This window comes from Excalfactoria chinensis, chromosome 2 (genome assembly GCF_039878825.1).
Source record: "Excalfactoria chinensis isolate bCotChi1 chromosome 2, bCotChi1.hap2, whole genome shotgun sequence".
NCBI lineage: Eukaryota > Metazoa > Chordata > Aves > Galliformes > Phasianidae > Excalfactoria > Excalfactoria chinensis.
The window spans coordinates 84,876,371-84,891,605 of NC_092826.1; positions in this window are offsets into that span (position 1 = coordinate 84,876,371).

Below are 15,235 nucleotides of genomic sequence, written 5' to 3' on the forward strand. Positions count from 1 at the left end.
ACCTTTGTGATGTTTTCCCTTTTCTAGTCACCAGGGACTTTGACTGACAGCCACAGTTTTTCAAACGTATATGGAGATCAACTTGGCAACCACATCAGCCAGTTCCTTTAGAACCCTGGGATGCATGTAATCAGTCTCCATTGATTTGTACCAATTCCAACTCATGAGATAGCCTCAGACGTGCTCTGCTCTTACACTGGGATTGATTTTGCTCCCTCGATCTGCACTTAGAATTTCCAGGACACAAGAGGTTTGAGGAGTCTGACTGCCTTTGAAGGCTGAGGCAAAGTACCTAAAATAAAGAGATAATTGTTTTATAAGAAACTTACTCCAAACATGTCAAATAGTAACTAAAACATGTCAAATAGTAACTAAAAAAAAATGGATAGAGGAGGAAGGGCTCTAGCTGCTTTTGGCTCTGCTAAATCAACATAAGTCCATCCTCTTGAACTCTTAATATGAGACATGGTGCGTGTTACTGCCAGCCTTCCCACTCGATACCCTTGCCATCCATCCTTCTTCCTTCTGGCTTGGGGCTGGTGTGTGGTTAGCACACAGGGGAGAGAGCTCAAAGCTGGGTGCTGTGTAGGAGCTGGGATCTACAGTATATATGCAGCCTGGCCTGGCTCCATCACCCAAAGCAAATGCTTCTCATGCTATAACATAAGCACTTCTCTTCACTATTTGTTATATTACTGTAGAGCGATGGGAGATGGTCAATGCAGGCATTCAATAATTGATTATTTTTCAATGGTGCATGGGGTTACTTAACTCTAAGAAAAACATGAAGGGTTACAGTAACTGGTGTTTGTACAGTGTTTTTGCGATGCTAAGTGCTAGGTACTGTTACCTGTCCAGTAAGATAGTACAAAGTATAAGCCCAAAGAAAAGTTTAAAAAACACACGATTTTTACTTGAATAAACTAAGAGAAACTGGATGCTATCCTCATATTTGCTTGGAGATACACAAGTGGACAGCAATCAACTCCATTTCCCCAAATTAACAGCAAAACAAACTTTCAGCTCTCTGTTCCATGGTGCTGCAGCAGTCAGTTGTGTTGCAGTGCCTGCTGCTTTAAAGGTCTGAAATCTGTTTTGCGTCGTGTTTTCCTTTTCACAGTCACTTCTTTCTTCCTCAGACAGATTCCCTTTAAGATCCTATTTTTCATACCCCATCTCAGGCCAAAGATTTTTAGAGTGAAATTAGTAGATTTCTTTATGTGAGAATAAAAGCCTTCTGACAATTTTCTCACAGATTTTATTAAGAAATTTGATGCTGAGGTAATGACCAAAGATAGAAGATGCCAGCTTGGCTTGTTTAAAAAAACTCATTTAAACTTGAGAGGTTGTCTTGGAATAAGTAAATAAGGACTGCTTTGTTAGAGCCCTATAACATTTGAGCTTCTTGTTTCTAGGAAATATGCTGTGGGGGAAAAAAATCACTGCCTATATTCTTGTTTTGATTATATACATCAAGAAAAGATTCTCTTGTAGGCATTCAACACCACTCCCCATCCCCCTAGAACCTTTCTAGAATAAATGTGTACAGTAAGATCATTTGAAATACGCAATAGAACTGATTAACAGTGTTCTAGCCGTACAGCAATAGTAAGATATCTCTCACATGTAGGATCAGGCCCTAATTTTTGTGGGTTGCAATGAAAATGCAAAGATGTACCTTTCCCAAAATGATGAGAATTGATTCTTCTGCAGTCTGCCGGAAGGGGAACTTACCGCTAAGAGTGTGAAAACCTTCCATGTCTTATTTTCTTTGTCCTCTTGTTAGTTAAGTAATGCAGTGGGAACATAATGCTTTTGCAGAACAAGAATCCCAAAGGTCTGTTTTGTCGCTACGCTCAGTTATGCAGATCCGGTGCATTTTTGAAAATTCATTATTTATTATAATTCATGCATAATTTATATTTTGTAATTATAAAATACAGCTTTTGAGGGATATGATACATTTTACCGTATGATACATTTATTTTAGTTGCATTCAGATTGCAAAGCTTTCTTTCTTCTTCCTGGGGAGAAGGTTGTTGTGTTCCTGGCAAGGTAAATTCCTATGGTTTCTTGCAGTCCACAGTGTATGTTTTGTGCTATGTTTTACTTGTGCTTTGTTATGCCTTGTTATGATCTCTCAAGTTAGTTCTATGTATCAAGCAAATACTATGGTTAGGAAAACTATTTTCCTAGCAACACATTTTAGTGACTGCCACAATTTGGACTGTACAAGATGATGATGGTTGTCAAGATCCACCAGCTTTTTAGAGGATGTGACCTCATTCTTTCCCTTTCTCTTACCCCTTCTGCCCAGGGAGGTTTCTCTTTTCCTAGCTGAAAATTAGGGACTTCTGTCACTAGTCTGTGCCTTCTGGATGTGCAGGCTGGAGCAGCTGCTTCTGGTGGCTACGTGCTGGGAGCTGCCAGACAGGTTGAACGTGCGGTGCTTCAGGGTACGTCCAGTATGTTCTTTACCTTTCAGGAAGGCACCTGGTATCTCACAGCGTGCTGGGACATGTGCGGCAGATGTGGTTGATGGAAGAGGGACTTTGTCCAAGTGGCTTCAGGAGTGCCACCAGCTGTAGTGCCACCAGCTATAGACACGTGTTGCTGAGCTGCTGTGGCGCTGTGATGCTGGGCCATGTCACCATGCGTGTGTGCCTCCTGGAGTCTTGTCAGGGCCACTGTGATCTCTACCTAACCCCACACTTCCCGCATTCCACAGCAAAACTCTGTTTCTTCAGTTTTCCACAATTTGCTACTTGCCTGTTTCTGTTTCAGAGAAAACTCAGTTCAGATGAGTTATTTGGGGCTGTTCTGGTCTAAGTGTTCATTTTGCCTAAGATCTAGAAAGAAAAGCAAACTGCTGTATGCCCTGCTAATCTGGACATCAGGGGCACCAAGTGTCAGCTTGTGAGAGCTCTTCATCTGCCACAAGGTTGCATATTTTTGAGGGGGGGGGGGAAAAGTGCTTTTTTTGCTTTCTTTTTAAAGTGTGCTTTGAGGTGTCTGAGCCCAGCACCAAGACATGGTCCTGAGCGCAACCTGGACTGGCAGCAGTCACAGACCATGCTGGGTGGCAGCGCTGGGCTCAGCCCAGCTGTGGTCTCCCAGCCCTTGCTGGCAGGAGCAGGACACAGGGCTTTTATTGCTGTGCTGGGCAGATGGTATGGAAGGGAATGATTTCATTGCAACAGAAGGAAGCAAGTCCTTCTGCAGAGGGCCAGCCCCTGCTGTTCAGAGGGACTTGTCTCCTGAGCTGTGCTGCACAAGGGTGAAACCCTCTTCAGAGTGTAGAGGTCGTTTACCTGGTACTTGGTCAAGCTTATGTTTTATTTATCTGGGTTTCTTCCTTTCTGTCAGGTAATACACTTTCTTCACCACTCTTATCCTGGTGAAGGGCAAAAGGGTTTGATCTTTGTAAGATTTGTTAAAATATTTTTGTGTTTATAAGAAAACTGACGTATAAAGAAACAAGCGCTTTTGTAAGATTTTGTTGTATGATTCAGCATTTAAACATTTTACAGATGCAATTTTTTGCACTCTCTCCGCATACATTCATAAAAGTATATATTTATTTTCTGTCTTTGAGGTTTACTTTGTTGTTTTTTTTTTCTTCTAATGTTACAAATTGCAATATGTGCGACATTAAATAACAGTGAAAAACATCGCATTTTGTTGTGATTCTCTATTAAACTGTCTTCAAAAAGATGAACATCTGGTTAAAAAACAAAACAACTATGGGAACAATTCAAACATATCTGGGGTGCTTACTGGAAATGTGGAGGATAAAAGGGGCTGGAATAGTTGGATGTAAAATCTTGACTCTTATCTACTTTCTGAAAAATGCATGAAATCAAACTGCATGCAGTACCTCCCCTGGGTTCCTTAACAACCTTTGAGATTTGTGCTCATCCCTTTACAGAGAGTGGGATGAGATCTGGCACAGCTCCCGCATGCTGCTGCAGTTTCCCCTCTTCAGATGGGGTATGGGATCCGTGTAAACTCAGCCCCTTGCACACCAGTGAGGACCACAGCATGGGGTATACCAGGCTGTGGGTGAGGGAATTATAGGAGGCTGTAGGAGGCCAAGTCTGCTGCCTCCAAGCCCCTTTCTCATCTTTGTCCTCCCTCAGTCCAACCTGTCCTTGTGACAGATCAAGGTTTTGTGGTTTGTGTTGCCAAAGGATGTAATGAAGCATTACAAAGCCATGTAATTCCAGGTAAACACGCTCCTCAGTTTTCTCACACACCCACATCCTACTGTGTTTATAGGGGACAAAGGGGGCAATCACAACTATGTTTTTGAGCATCAAATACTAACATAATGTTTACTACTATTTCTACCTTAGCTAAAATTACTCAGCACCCAGAGACAGGATTTTCCACCTGAGTGGCACACCCTTGAAAACCCAACATGCAACGTGAGGAGCTTTTCACCTCGGCAGATTATCTGTTAGATCTGGAGAGTTTGGACTTAGGAGACACATGTTTTGAGTATGAGGGTTGAGGGGAACAATGGATAAGGCTGTTTTTCCCTGTCATTGACTTTGTAACCATGTCACCATTGTCACCCACTGCTTAAAGTTTCAGTCACACCCAGGCATTTTTACCCACCAGTTTGCTCAGGGTAAATTCAACACCAATATTATTCTATTTAAATGCACTCGTTTTTATTGACTTAATTTTGCAGGCTCTAGTTTTGTTCTGTCAGTGTGCAATGATGCAGTGGCAGCACATCAGTCCATACAGTAAGATACCTGATAAGCTGCAGCAGAGTGAATACTTCCAGCACAACAGTTTTCCATCAGAGGAGCCTGCTGATGATAGAATAACCAATATTGAGGTGGGAATATATAAACTCCATCAAACTCAGGGTAGAAAACAGCCGTTGGCAGCCCATGTGCCTGGTGCCCTGCCAGCTACCAGCTGCTGATGGTGGGCAAGCTGCCTGGCTCCCCACCTGGAGGACAAGTGAGCTGCTGGGTCTTCACCTGCCAGCTTGGGGCATAAAACATTTTCTGTGAAAAATTCAACAGTTCTAAATTTTTCTCCTATTGTTAAAGTTCCAGATCGAACCAGAATAAGCAATTTTCAGCTGGAAGGAAATTGTAAACACCTCAATGTGGTCACACCTTCTTCCATGCACGCATGTTCTTCAATAGAAACAAGAACTAACTACCACGTTCAATTCACTTACGATTCATTCATTTACCACGTGCGCAGGGAACTGACGCTCACCATTACTCCTTCCAACCCAAACATCGTCTGACCAGCTTTGGAGAGAAATGAAAAAAGAAAATGTACGTCTTCAAGTTTGGTTTGTTCCCTATTTCAACATGTCATTTACTTGTCATGGAGGCTAACATTCTGTAGCAAACAGAGGTTTATTTCAGGGTTATTTATGAATAAACCCCTGGATTTTAAACTCCTTGTGCTTGTTATGTTTCCAAAAGATGTCATCTTCTCAACTTGTCAGTATGTATATAGCAGCTATCTGCTACCCATGCCCACACTCCCTTCTTCCCAGGGATGAGGGCTGTCTTCAGCATTACCTTCAGCTTTATTTTTCCCTCTGCTGTGACAGATGTCACCCGCATCATCCTTGTAAAACACTTCCTCTGATATCCCAATGAGCAAGTTGATGTTTTGCACTGGTGTGAGCCCATGGACAACACCTGCACACTCTACACTAGTTCTGTCATGCTCCTTTGCATGGCCCACAACCTTCATGTGGATGTTTCCTCTTCAGCAGCTGTCAGTGGCATCCAAGAAGGCCTCCAGGAAGGCCTCCAAGAAGGCCTCGAGGAAGGCCTCTGAGAAGGCCTCCAGGGCCATGTCTAAGAGATACCTTCAATGGTTGCACCATGAGGTGACCAACCTCAGCTCCTCATTGAATTGTCCACCCCTGAGAGGTGACCCAGAGGTGACAGATCCTTTAGAGGTGCCTCTTCCTCCCTTACACCCCAAGTGCCTGCTCTCATTCCCTATGTCCCAGTGGTACTGCAGTCAACTGTGGCCAGCGCGGAGAGACACACTCAGTCTCACAGGTGTCTCACAGGCAGACTCGAGGCAGCAAGTCTGTACTGTGATTTTCAGCAGTAAAATTCTTTCTTGTCATTCTTTTCCCTGAATTGAACTTTCACAGCCTTGCAATTAGAGTAGTTGTGCTTTAAACTTAGGCTGGAATGTTTTCTGGTTATCAGAGCTTCTGCCCAGTGTTTAAACCTGCCCAAAAACATGCCTGGGTTTTATCAAAAAGGGAAAACTGCCAGAACTATGGCTTCTCAAACTGAGGCTTTGGAAAGCTTTTGCAGAAACACAGTAGTGAGGTCTCCAAGCAGGATAATCCCTAGTTGTCTTAAGGTTGAAGTTGGCCTGTTTCTTTTTCCTTAGTACTATCACGTATTAAAGAAACAAAAAATTGTTCCTCATACTGAGCTTCTGTTAGCATGAATAGGTACAGTTTTGCCTTACCAAGAGCTTTGTCAGTGTCAAAATATCAGAGTTTGAGGAAACCCAAAGGATTCGTTAATTAGTGAATGATTAATTTTTTTGTGTATTGGCTAATGAACTTATTTTAAGCCCAGGTGAGTGGCCGTACCTACAGTGGTCTGTTCTGCTGCCTGTCACTGGAGATCCTTCTGCAGACTGTCCTGGAAGTGGCAGCAGCCAGTGGGAATCCATTCTAGGAGCACTGGCTTTTACAGTGGTGGTGTGCCTGAGCATCCCACTACTTGACTGGGCCTGCAAGTGGGCTGCTGGAAGAAGGCTGTGGGGAGCAACCTTTGAAGGTGCCTAGGGGAAGTGCTAGATATGTGAGGAGGTACATCAGGACCTTGGGCCTTGCTCAGCTGAATATCGTTTGGGAACAATTTGTTTTTTAATGATACCTTTTCCCATCTTGAGAATGCTTGCTTGGTCTTCCTGGGAGCATTGCCTTAATATTAAAGGTAGAGATGCTTTGAGGCACAGCAGGACCTGAGTAGGGAAGGACAGCAGATGTGATGTTGTTGTGGTGACCACCATCATCCCATATCTCCCTGGTGTGTGGTCTGAGGTGTTTGGCTGCCAGGAACTTCTGGTAAGGGTTTGTGATAGCTGTGGAAAAATGTTGTCCTTCTCTCCTCTGTCAGCTGTTTGTTATGGTAAACTCCTCCCTATGGCAATAACTTTCTGGTGATGATGTCCTGATGTTTGAGGGATGGGCTGCACTGGTGGCTCTCTGAGCTCTTGTGCTTCCCAGAAGCTTCCAGTGGGTCAATGCCCTCTGGCTCCCCAGAGCATCCAGCAGCCCTGGAAGGCTGGATGTTGCAGGAAAAATGGAAACTTGTCTGCAAGGAGAGGAAGAAAGTCTTTCAAAGTAGGAAAAGGTAAATGCATGTGGGAGGAAAAAAGTGATGAAAGCAATATTTAAGAATATGTTTTTGATGTTAATCGTGACAAGATTACTCAGCTCTGCTGCCAGAGTGGAAGCATATGGGATCAATAAAAAAAATAAGTCAATAAGGCACCACTGCGGGAATTTGGGCTTCTTTGACTGTGGAGTGGTTTTCTTGGCACCTGCCCTGATGGCTGCTGATGATGTCCCCCTGAGTCATAGGGAGAACAGAAAGAATTCTGGCCCTGGAGCTGTCTGGGCTCATTGACAGAGCTTTAAGCTAGGTTTGAAGGGGGAAAAGGGTGATAGCAAGCCTGCTGATTACAAGGTGTGGGATAGTATAGCCAAGTCAAAGAGATAGGGTGCTAGTGAGGGCCCTCAGCCCTCAGAGGGAGCTGACCTCCTCAGATGTGGAGATGGCTGAGGTACTTAATGAGTTCTTTGCTTCAGTATTCATGGAGGGTTAGGCTTCCCACACTATGGGGCCCAACAACATATATCCCAGGGTTCTGAAGGAACTGGCTGATGTGGTTGCCAAGTCAATCTCCATAAAAATTGTGACTGTCTGGCAAATTCCCCAGCGACTGGAAAAGGGGAAACATCACTTCCATATTCAAGAAGGGAGAAAAGAAAGCATGGGGAACTACAGACTGGTGAGTGTCAAGTCTGTGCCTGGGAAGATCATGGAGTGGATCCTCCTGGGAAGGATGTTAAGGCACATGTGGAACAAGGTGGTGATCTAAGACAGCCATCATAGCTTCACCAAGGATAGATTGTGCCTGACCAATCTGGTGGCCTTCTATGATAGAATGACAGCATCAGTGGATGGAGGCCTCACGCCTGGGTCTATGGCTCATGCTTCATGTTCATGTGCTTCCCAGGGTGACCAGTATGCGCTGGGACAGGCCTGGGCCCATATGTGGGCTGGTAACTTTGCAGGAGATAAGCTCTGTATGGTGGTGGGCACTGAGACTGATGCCACCCAAGTCAGGGGGCTGGTGGTGCCTCTCCCTTTCTATGCACTGTATGTCTTCTCATGGTCCCATGCTGGTATATTTTGGATACCTATGATGTATGGCTAGGCCCAGACTTATGGTCTAAGGAGATGATGGTGGCTTTGCCATTTCTGTGTCCTGAGATCTCACTTAACCTCCTCTGGGAAGGCAACTGTCCAAGGCTCAGGGATTTGTATGGGTGTATATCTGTGTTTTTCATTAGGCTGATATCACATGGGAAGTGTTGGCGCCAGGGGCAGTCAGAACTACTTAGCTTTGGCACTGAGGTATTATTATAAAACCCATTATTCACAAGCTATCATTATGCAATCACAGATAATGACTGTTATATAAATGATACTGTATTATCTATCTATTTATTTATGTGCACATTATGACCTAAAAGCACCTGAGATCATAGAATCTTAGGGGGTTGGAAAGAACCTCTGGAGACCATCAATTCCAGCCCCTCTGCTTAAGCAGGTTCCCTGCAGAAGGTCATACAGGAAAGTGTCCAGACACAATGACCAGTTTCTTCCCAGAAATGATTATGTTTCAACATGTGCCAGAGTAAAATACAGAGCAACTATCCAGGCTGTAGAGAAGCGAAGCGATGTTAAGGTGCTGGGCTGCGGGGGTCATTGCTTTGCTTGGGGAAGATGAAGGGTGCCATTTTGTTAAGAAGCCCTCGGGCCAAGGTACAGCGGTGCTCAGTCTGGGGGCTTCTTGTGCAGGGGTCCCAGTGCTGATGCAATGACACCCTTATAGCATGTGGAGTGCTTAAAAAACAATGTCAGAGATTTGATTTGTACCTCTAATGAGTCTGCTAGTCTGTCTCAAGCCCTATCAGTGTCGGTGCAAGTGGTGTTCCATCACTTTAGCTTCCCAGAAGTGATGAAATCATCTGACTCGCTGTGCACTGAGAGATATTTGGCTGCTGGCTTGGCTCACTGCTCTGCTTCTACAGGAAGGATTCCATGGGTGGACAGACAGAGCAGGGACCGGGAATTAAAGAGCAGATTATTGTCATTGTCTGATTCATAAAAGGAAAAATAATAATAAAGAGGGGGAAAAAAAAAGTAAGTGTGGAATAGTGGCCAGCTGATTTCACAGAGTGCTGTGGCTGTTATTCCTTGATTGTTGCCCAGACTCTGCTGGGACAGAGTTGTGTGGGCTCACTAATGGACTCTGCCTCTGCTTGTGGACCTGAAGGAATTTCTGCATTTTGGAGATGGGTGTTAGTGCCTCACATTAGGGTCTGACAGACCCCAGTTGTCACCAGATGGGACAGGCATAAGACAGGCACACCACCCCTGTAGGTGGCTGGTGTGCCCATTGCTCCCCACTGCCACAGGCAGCCTCTAAGGACTGTGCTGAGTGGGCTCCTCTCTCCTATCCTGTGGATCCAGCACAAGGGTTGGATGAAGAGCCCTGCTCTGATACCTTGGATGTCAGTGTCCAACCTTTCCTCCCTTCTCTAACATCTTCAAGGGAATTTTAGAGCTTATGTCAAGGTGTCATGTGGGTGCATAGGGTGGGGTCCTGGTTGCTGAACACCTTCTGATAAGTCAGGTTTGTAGACTCCTGGCTTGGGCATCACTTGTGTTTTCTTGAGTGACTGTGGGAAGCCATCCTCATCCCTCCCTGTTCACATCCTCCTCTTGCAAATGGTCTTTTGGGAAGGTGATGCTGAGCCACTAACTGGAGATAAGAAAGTAGGACTCTTGTCCACAATGATGGGATGCCCTGTATCATGTAGTTGATGACCTCTGGAAACCATCAGCAGTGAGAGGGCAGGGCCTGCCAGGGCACTGAGGCATGCAGGTGCAGGGCAGGGCAGTGCAGCCCTGGCAACAAAGCAGCTGGTTGCAGGTGGGTTACATTCTCCAGATGCCTTACCTCCTGATGTGTTCAAACATGGCTGAGGTTGCTGGGGTGATGCAACATTGCATTTTGTGCTTAGGTAGGTTTAGGTTGGATGTTAGGAAACACTTCTTTACAGAAAGAGTAGTTAAACACTGGAATAGGCTCCCCAGGAAGGTGGTTGAGTCACCATCCCTGAATGTGTTTAAGAGCAGTTTGGATGTGGTGCTCAGAGATATGATTTAGCAGAGGGTTGTTAGAGTACTATGGTTTGGCTGAGATTGGACTTGATGATCTTTGAGGTCTTTTCCAACCTGGGTAATTCTATGATTAGCTGAAATGAAAAGGCTTTTGCCATAGATTGCTGGTGTGTGAAGTTCTGCGGGAGCAAAGCAGGGGTCATTCTTTATCACTGAAGTTCAAGGAAGTCTCTGAAATATTTCAGGCATTGCTGCATGGGCACTTTCACTATTACTTGCAGAAACAGAACCTTTACAAGTTTGGAAATAACCCTGCTGTCCTTTGTGCGCTCAAGGGCTTTGTAGGGACTTTCCTCTGCTCCTTTCACCTTTCTGTAGGCACAGCCCAGGGTGAGGGGCAGGCTGGGAGAACTGCCTGCCAGGCATCTGCCTTCCACACAAGGCAGAGGATTTCAGCCAAGAAACCACGTTAAACCGGAGTCTCACCTCTGTCCTGTAGCTGGGGGAGTGGCCATTGTGGTGAGGGCTGGGGGCTGACCTTCCTGCAGCTGCTGAGCAGAACTGATGGAGGAAAACAGTGCTTTCAGAAAAGTATTATCTATTTATCTCTGACAAGACATCAAAAAAATGAAGTTACATGTTTCTTTCTGAAAGTATGAATAACTTTCTTGTTGACGTGGACTGTGAAGGGTCTAGAAATGCTGATGACTTCCTCCTACAGCCCCATGGCTGCCTCTGGATGGAGCTGGACAGACTGGTGTGGGGGAAAGCTGCTTGTTGCCAGCTGACATGGTGAGAACATCAGTATGGCTGTGCTGGGGCAGGTGGGATTAAATGTTGGGAAAAGGTTGTCTGCTTCTATAAATGCAATGATTAAAAGGAACTGTGAAGTCTGAATGAAAGAGTGAGAAGGAAGCTAAGGCACCCAGACGCTGCTGTGCAGGTTTACAGCACAAAGTATGGGTCCGGCTAGATGACATCTGAATGTTTTAGCCTCTCCTGCTGTTGGTAAGGGATTTGGGAAGTGAGCATTACAGCTATGAGACAGAGAGAATAGCATTTGTGCATTTCTCTTCACTTTCCATGGCTGAGTGCAGTAAGGATATGAGATCAGTGCCAGCAGGTTTCAGGCCTGGTGCAGTTATCTGAGCCAAAGCTGGTGGGGAAAAGGATATTGTTTTCCTAGAGCTGAGACCAGCTCTCTGCCTCATGGGAGGTGACAACAAAGTGTTGGGGTGCGCCTGGTAGAGCACCTGGAGATCATGTTGTGGAGAACACAGCTTTTCAGGCGTTGATGCGCAGTGCTGGTAGAGCTTTGGGGATGAAGGAGAGCTGTCATAGAGTTGGCTTGATGATAATAGGGATCAAGGGCACAACGCATCCTGAGATGTGGAGAAGGATTTAGAAATGGGTATGATGGTGTGCAGCAATAACCTTGGATGGCAGTGGTTTACACTGGCACAAATATCCTACTGCCATGTAGGACCAAAACAGACTGGTTTTACTAATCCAGGATCTGGGTCTGCTGATGGCACATGTAAATGCAGTAAAACTGGGGCAAGCAATTTCAGCCTGCCAATTCCAGACAAACGAGGTTGTTTTGCAGTGGTTTAAAGCAGAAGCACTCATAGCTCCCTCAAGCTGTCAGTGAAGCTGTGTTAGATATCTTCACATACTGCAAAAGGGTGCAGGGCCTATACTGGAGTATGCTTGGACATAGGATGAGTGCAGGCTGCCAGAAAAGAGCTTTATGTTTTGGTATGGCTAAGTCTATCAGTTTTTTAAGTGTTAGAGTCTTGGCTCTGGAGGTATGCAGTCACATAAGATATCTTCATTTAGGGGTTTCAGTCTTGTCCTGCAATGATTACTTATAGGCAGAGCATAAGAAGTGGGGAGTGACAGTAGGAATTAGTGCCATTCAAAGGGACCTGGACAAGTTTGAAAAGTGGGGCCATGGGAATCTAATAAAGTTCAATGAGGACAAGTGTTGCACTTGGGTCAAGGCAAACCCAGATACGAGTATAGCCTGGGAGAAGAACTCACTGACAGTAGCTCTGCAGAGAAGGACTTAGAGTTCCCAACGGACAAAAAGCTGGACATCAACCAGCAGTGTGCTCTTCCAGCTCAGAAGGCCAACAGTGTCCTGGGCTGCATCAAAAGAGGTAGGGGCAGCAGGGAGAGGGAGGTGATTGTGCTCCTCTACTCTGCCTCATCTGGAGTACTGAGTCCAGGCCTGGGGCCCCCAACATGAGAAATACATAAAGCTGTTGGAGTGAGTCCAGAGAAGGGCTAAAGGGATGATCAAGGGCTGGAGCACCTCTCTTATAAAGAAAGGCTGAGTAAGCTGGGCTTGTTCAGCTTGTAGAAGGGAAGGCTCTGAGGAGAACTGCAAGAGATTTTACAAACAAGAGTCAGACCAACTTTTTACACAATCTGATGGTGATAGGACAAGGGAGAGTGGTTTTAAACAGTTATGAGAAGATATTTAGATTAGATGTTAGGAGGATTTATTTTACTCAGGATGGTGAGGCACTGGAATGGATTGCCCAGAGAAGCTGTGGATGCCCCATCCTTGGAAGCATTCAAGGCCAGGTTGGACGGGGCCCTGGACAACATGTGGATGGCAGCCCTGCCCACTGCAGGGGGTTGGAACTGGGTGATCTTTAAGGTCTGTTCTAACCCAAGCTGTTCTGTGATACTAAGACTGATGATGCTGTACCCCAGTATAACTGCCTTAGATTCTCTCAGGGAGAGACTGCGTGTCCCAGATTCTCTCTCCAGGTAGCCAATATGTTGTCATTAGTTTGAGTGTCTTGTGAAGGGTGCAAGGTTTGGTGTGGGCAGCACAGCTTGCATGCAGAGAACAGGGCTGGGGAAAGCAAACCTTTGAGCAGCCTAATTGCACCTCACACTTGTGTTACAAGAGGTTCATGGCCTGTTGCCATGAATTTTAAACACCCTAGTTCTTGTTGCTATTTCTGCCCCTGGAGAGTATGCACCAAATGCATCAGCAACAGTGGAATATGTGGGAGGGCTTGCTGTGCTGTGGTCACCCTCCTGGGAAGCAATCTGTCATGGGATATTGCATGGGGAAATGCTGCACAGTGCATGGCCTGTTGGGTGACAAAAAGCATCTGTGGCCAATTAGCAAATATTGAAAACAGAATGAAATGAAATAAACTGTCTGTCTCTCCATGTGTTCTACTTTGTCATTCCACAATCCAGCAGTCGTTGAGGTGGGCACCACCCTCCATATGCAGGTAGAGATGGTGCTCAGCACGAGCCAGTGGAGAGCAGGAGGCAGCTCTATATGCAAATCAGTGTAGGTATATATGGAGAAGGAGGTTGTGATAAAAGTAAGTGTGTAATAAATAAAGGCTGGTAGAAGAAATAGGAGCCTCTGAATTTGTGGAGACACAAGTGTATGAGGGAAGCCTCCCTGACAAGCTGCCTATGATTGGTGTTAGGAGAGAGCAGTCTAGGTGGAGGGGAAAAGACTGAGAAAGTGGTTCATGGCTGGGGATGAGAGGAGGCTGAAGGCCTTATGAAGGGTCTGGGCTGAGGAGGCAGCAAAGCTCTGGTTGGTAACTGCGGCAAGTCTGCAGAGAGCACAGGCCCGAGTGCTTTGCCATCTTACACCGAATGTGCGTGACCCTGCCGTTCGACTTGCAGCTGAGAAAACCAACTGCTAAAGAAAACATAGGCTGGTAGTGCAAAGATGATGCAAGAAGGTATTTCCTACACGAGAAAATGATTTGAGATGGGCTGGAAGCTCTTCCATCAGAGTCCTCCCCAGCACTAGGGTGAATGTCTTCCCTCACTGGGAATACGAGAAAGGACGGTGGAGGACTCCAAGGTTCTCAGGCTGGAAGTGGCCGTCAGGCTTTGAAGTGTGGGTTCTTGGTGCCATCTAGTGATTTGAGGAGGTAACTAAAAATGTCAAAAAGACGGACTCAACAGCGCGGCTGAATTTGCAGCAGTGTGAAAATAATCCTGAAATATCATCACGTTTGTGTTCTTTGTTTCCTGCAAAACATCCGTGGGAAGCTTTGGCACGCTAAGGAAAATTTCAGTGGGTAATCAGTAGTGAAGCATGTTTGTCACAGAATGAGGTTATTCCCAAATTAGAGACAGATTTACAGCTGTTTTCCCCTCTGTAGTAATGCTGCTCCAGGTCAGAGCGGGTTTGCTTCACCTCTGTTTGCTGCTTTCCTCTATAGGTGTCCTTGTAATGCCCATGCAGTCACGGTAAGAAGTGTATGATAAAAACCCCTTTAGAAAGAAAAAAAGGTCTTCTTATTCTGAAACTTCCAGGTCCTTGAAGCTGACCTAATAATAATGGAACATGAGCCATGGGATTATTTTTCTTCCCTGTGTGTGTATGTAGAGAAGAGCTAACAGTGAAAACAAATGGGACATTGATCAGTTGTGTACATGTCTGTCATTGTGATTGGAGGTGTCACGGCCCTTCTGGCTCTGGGAATCTTATAGGATCATCATTCATCTTAGGTCCACAGCTTGTATTCTTTTGACACTTCCAGGTAGAAGTTGGTGAGGATTTTCTGCAGAAAAATATATGGATCATGGTTAGGTCAAGACTTCATCGTAACACTGGGGAGTCTGTTTACTGATTCTGAAATATTAACAGAGAATGTTTTTACCTTAAAAACAAGTTCGGGAAAGTTTCCTGGGGCTTCTTCACTTGTGCTACAGCTGTGTTCTTCCCAGAGCAGTGATAAGTATGCAGATGTTTCTTCTGTCTTTGTATATACCCTTGGCAGGAACAAACACTT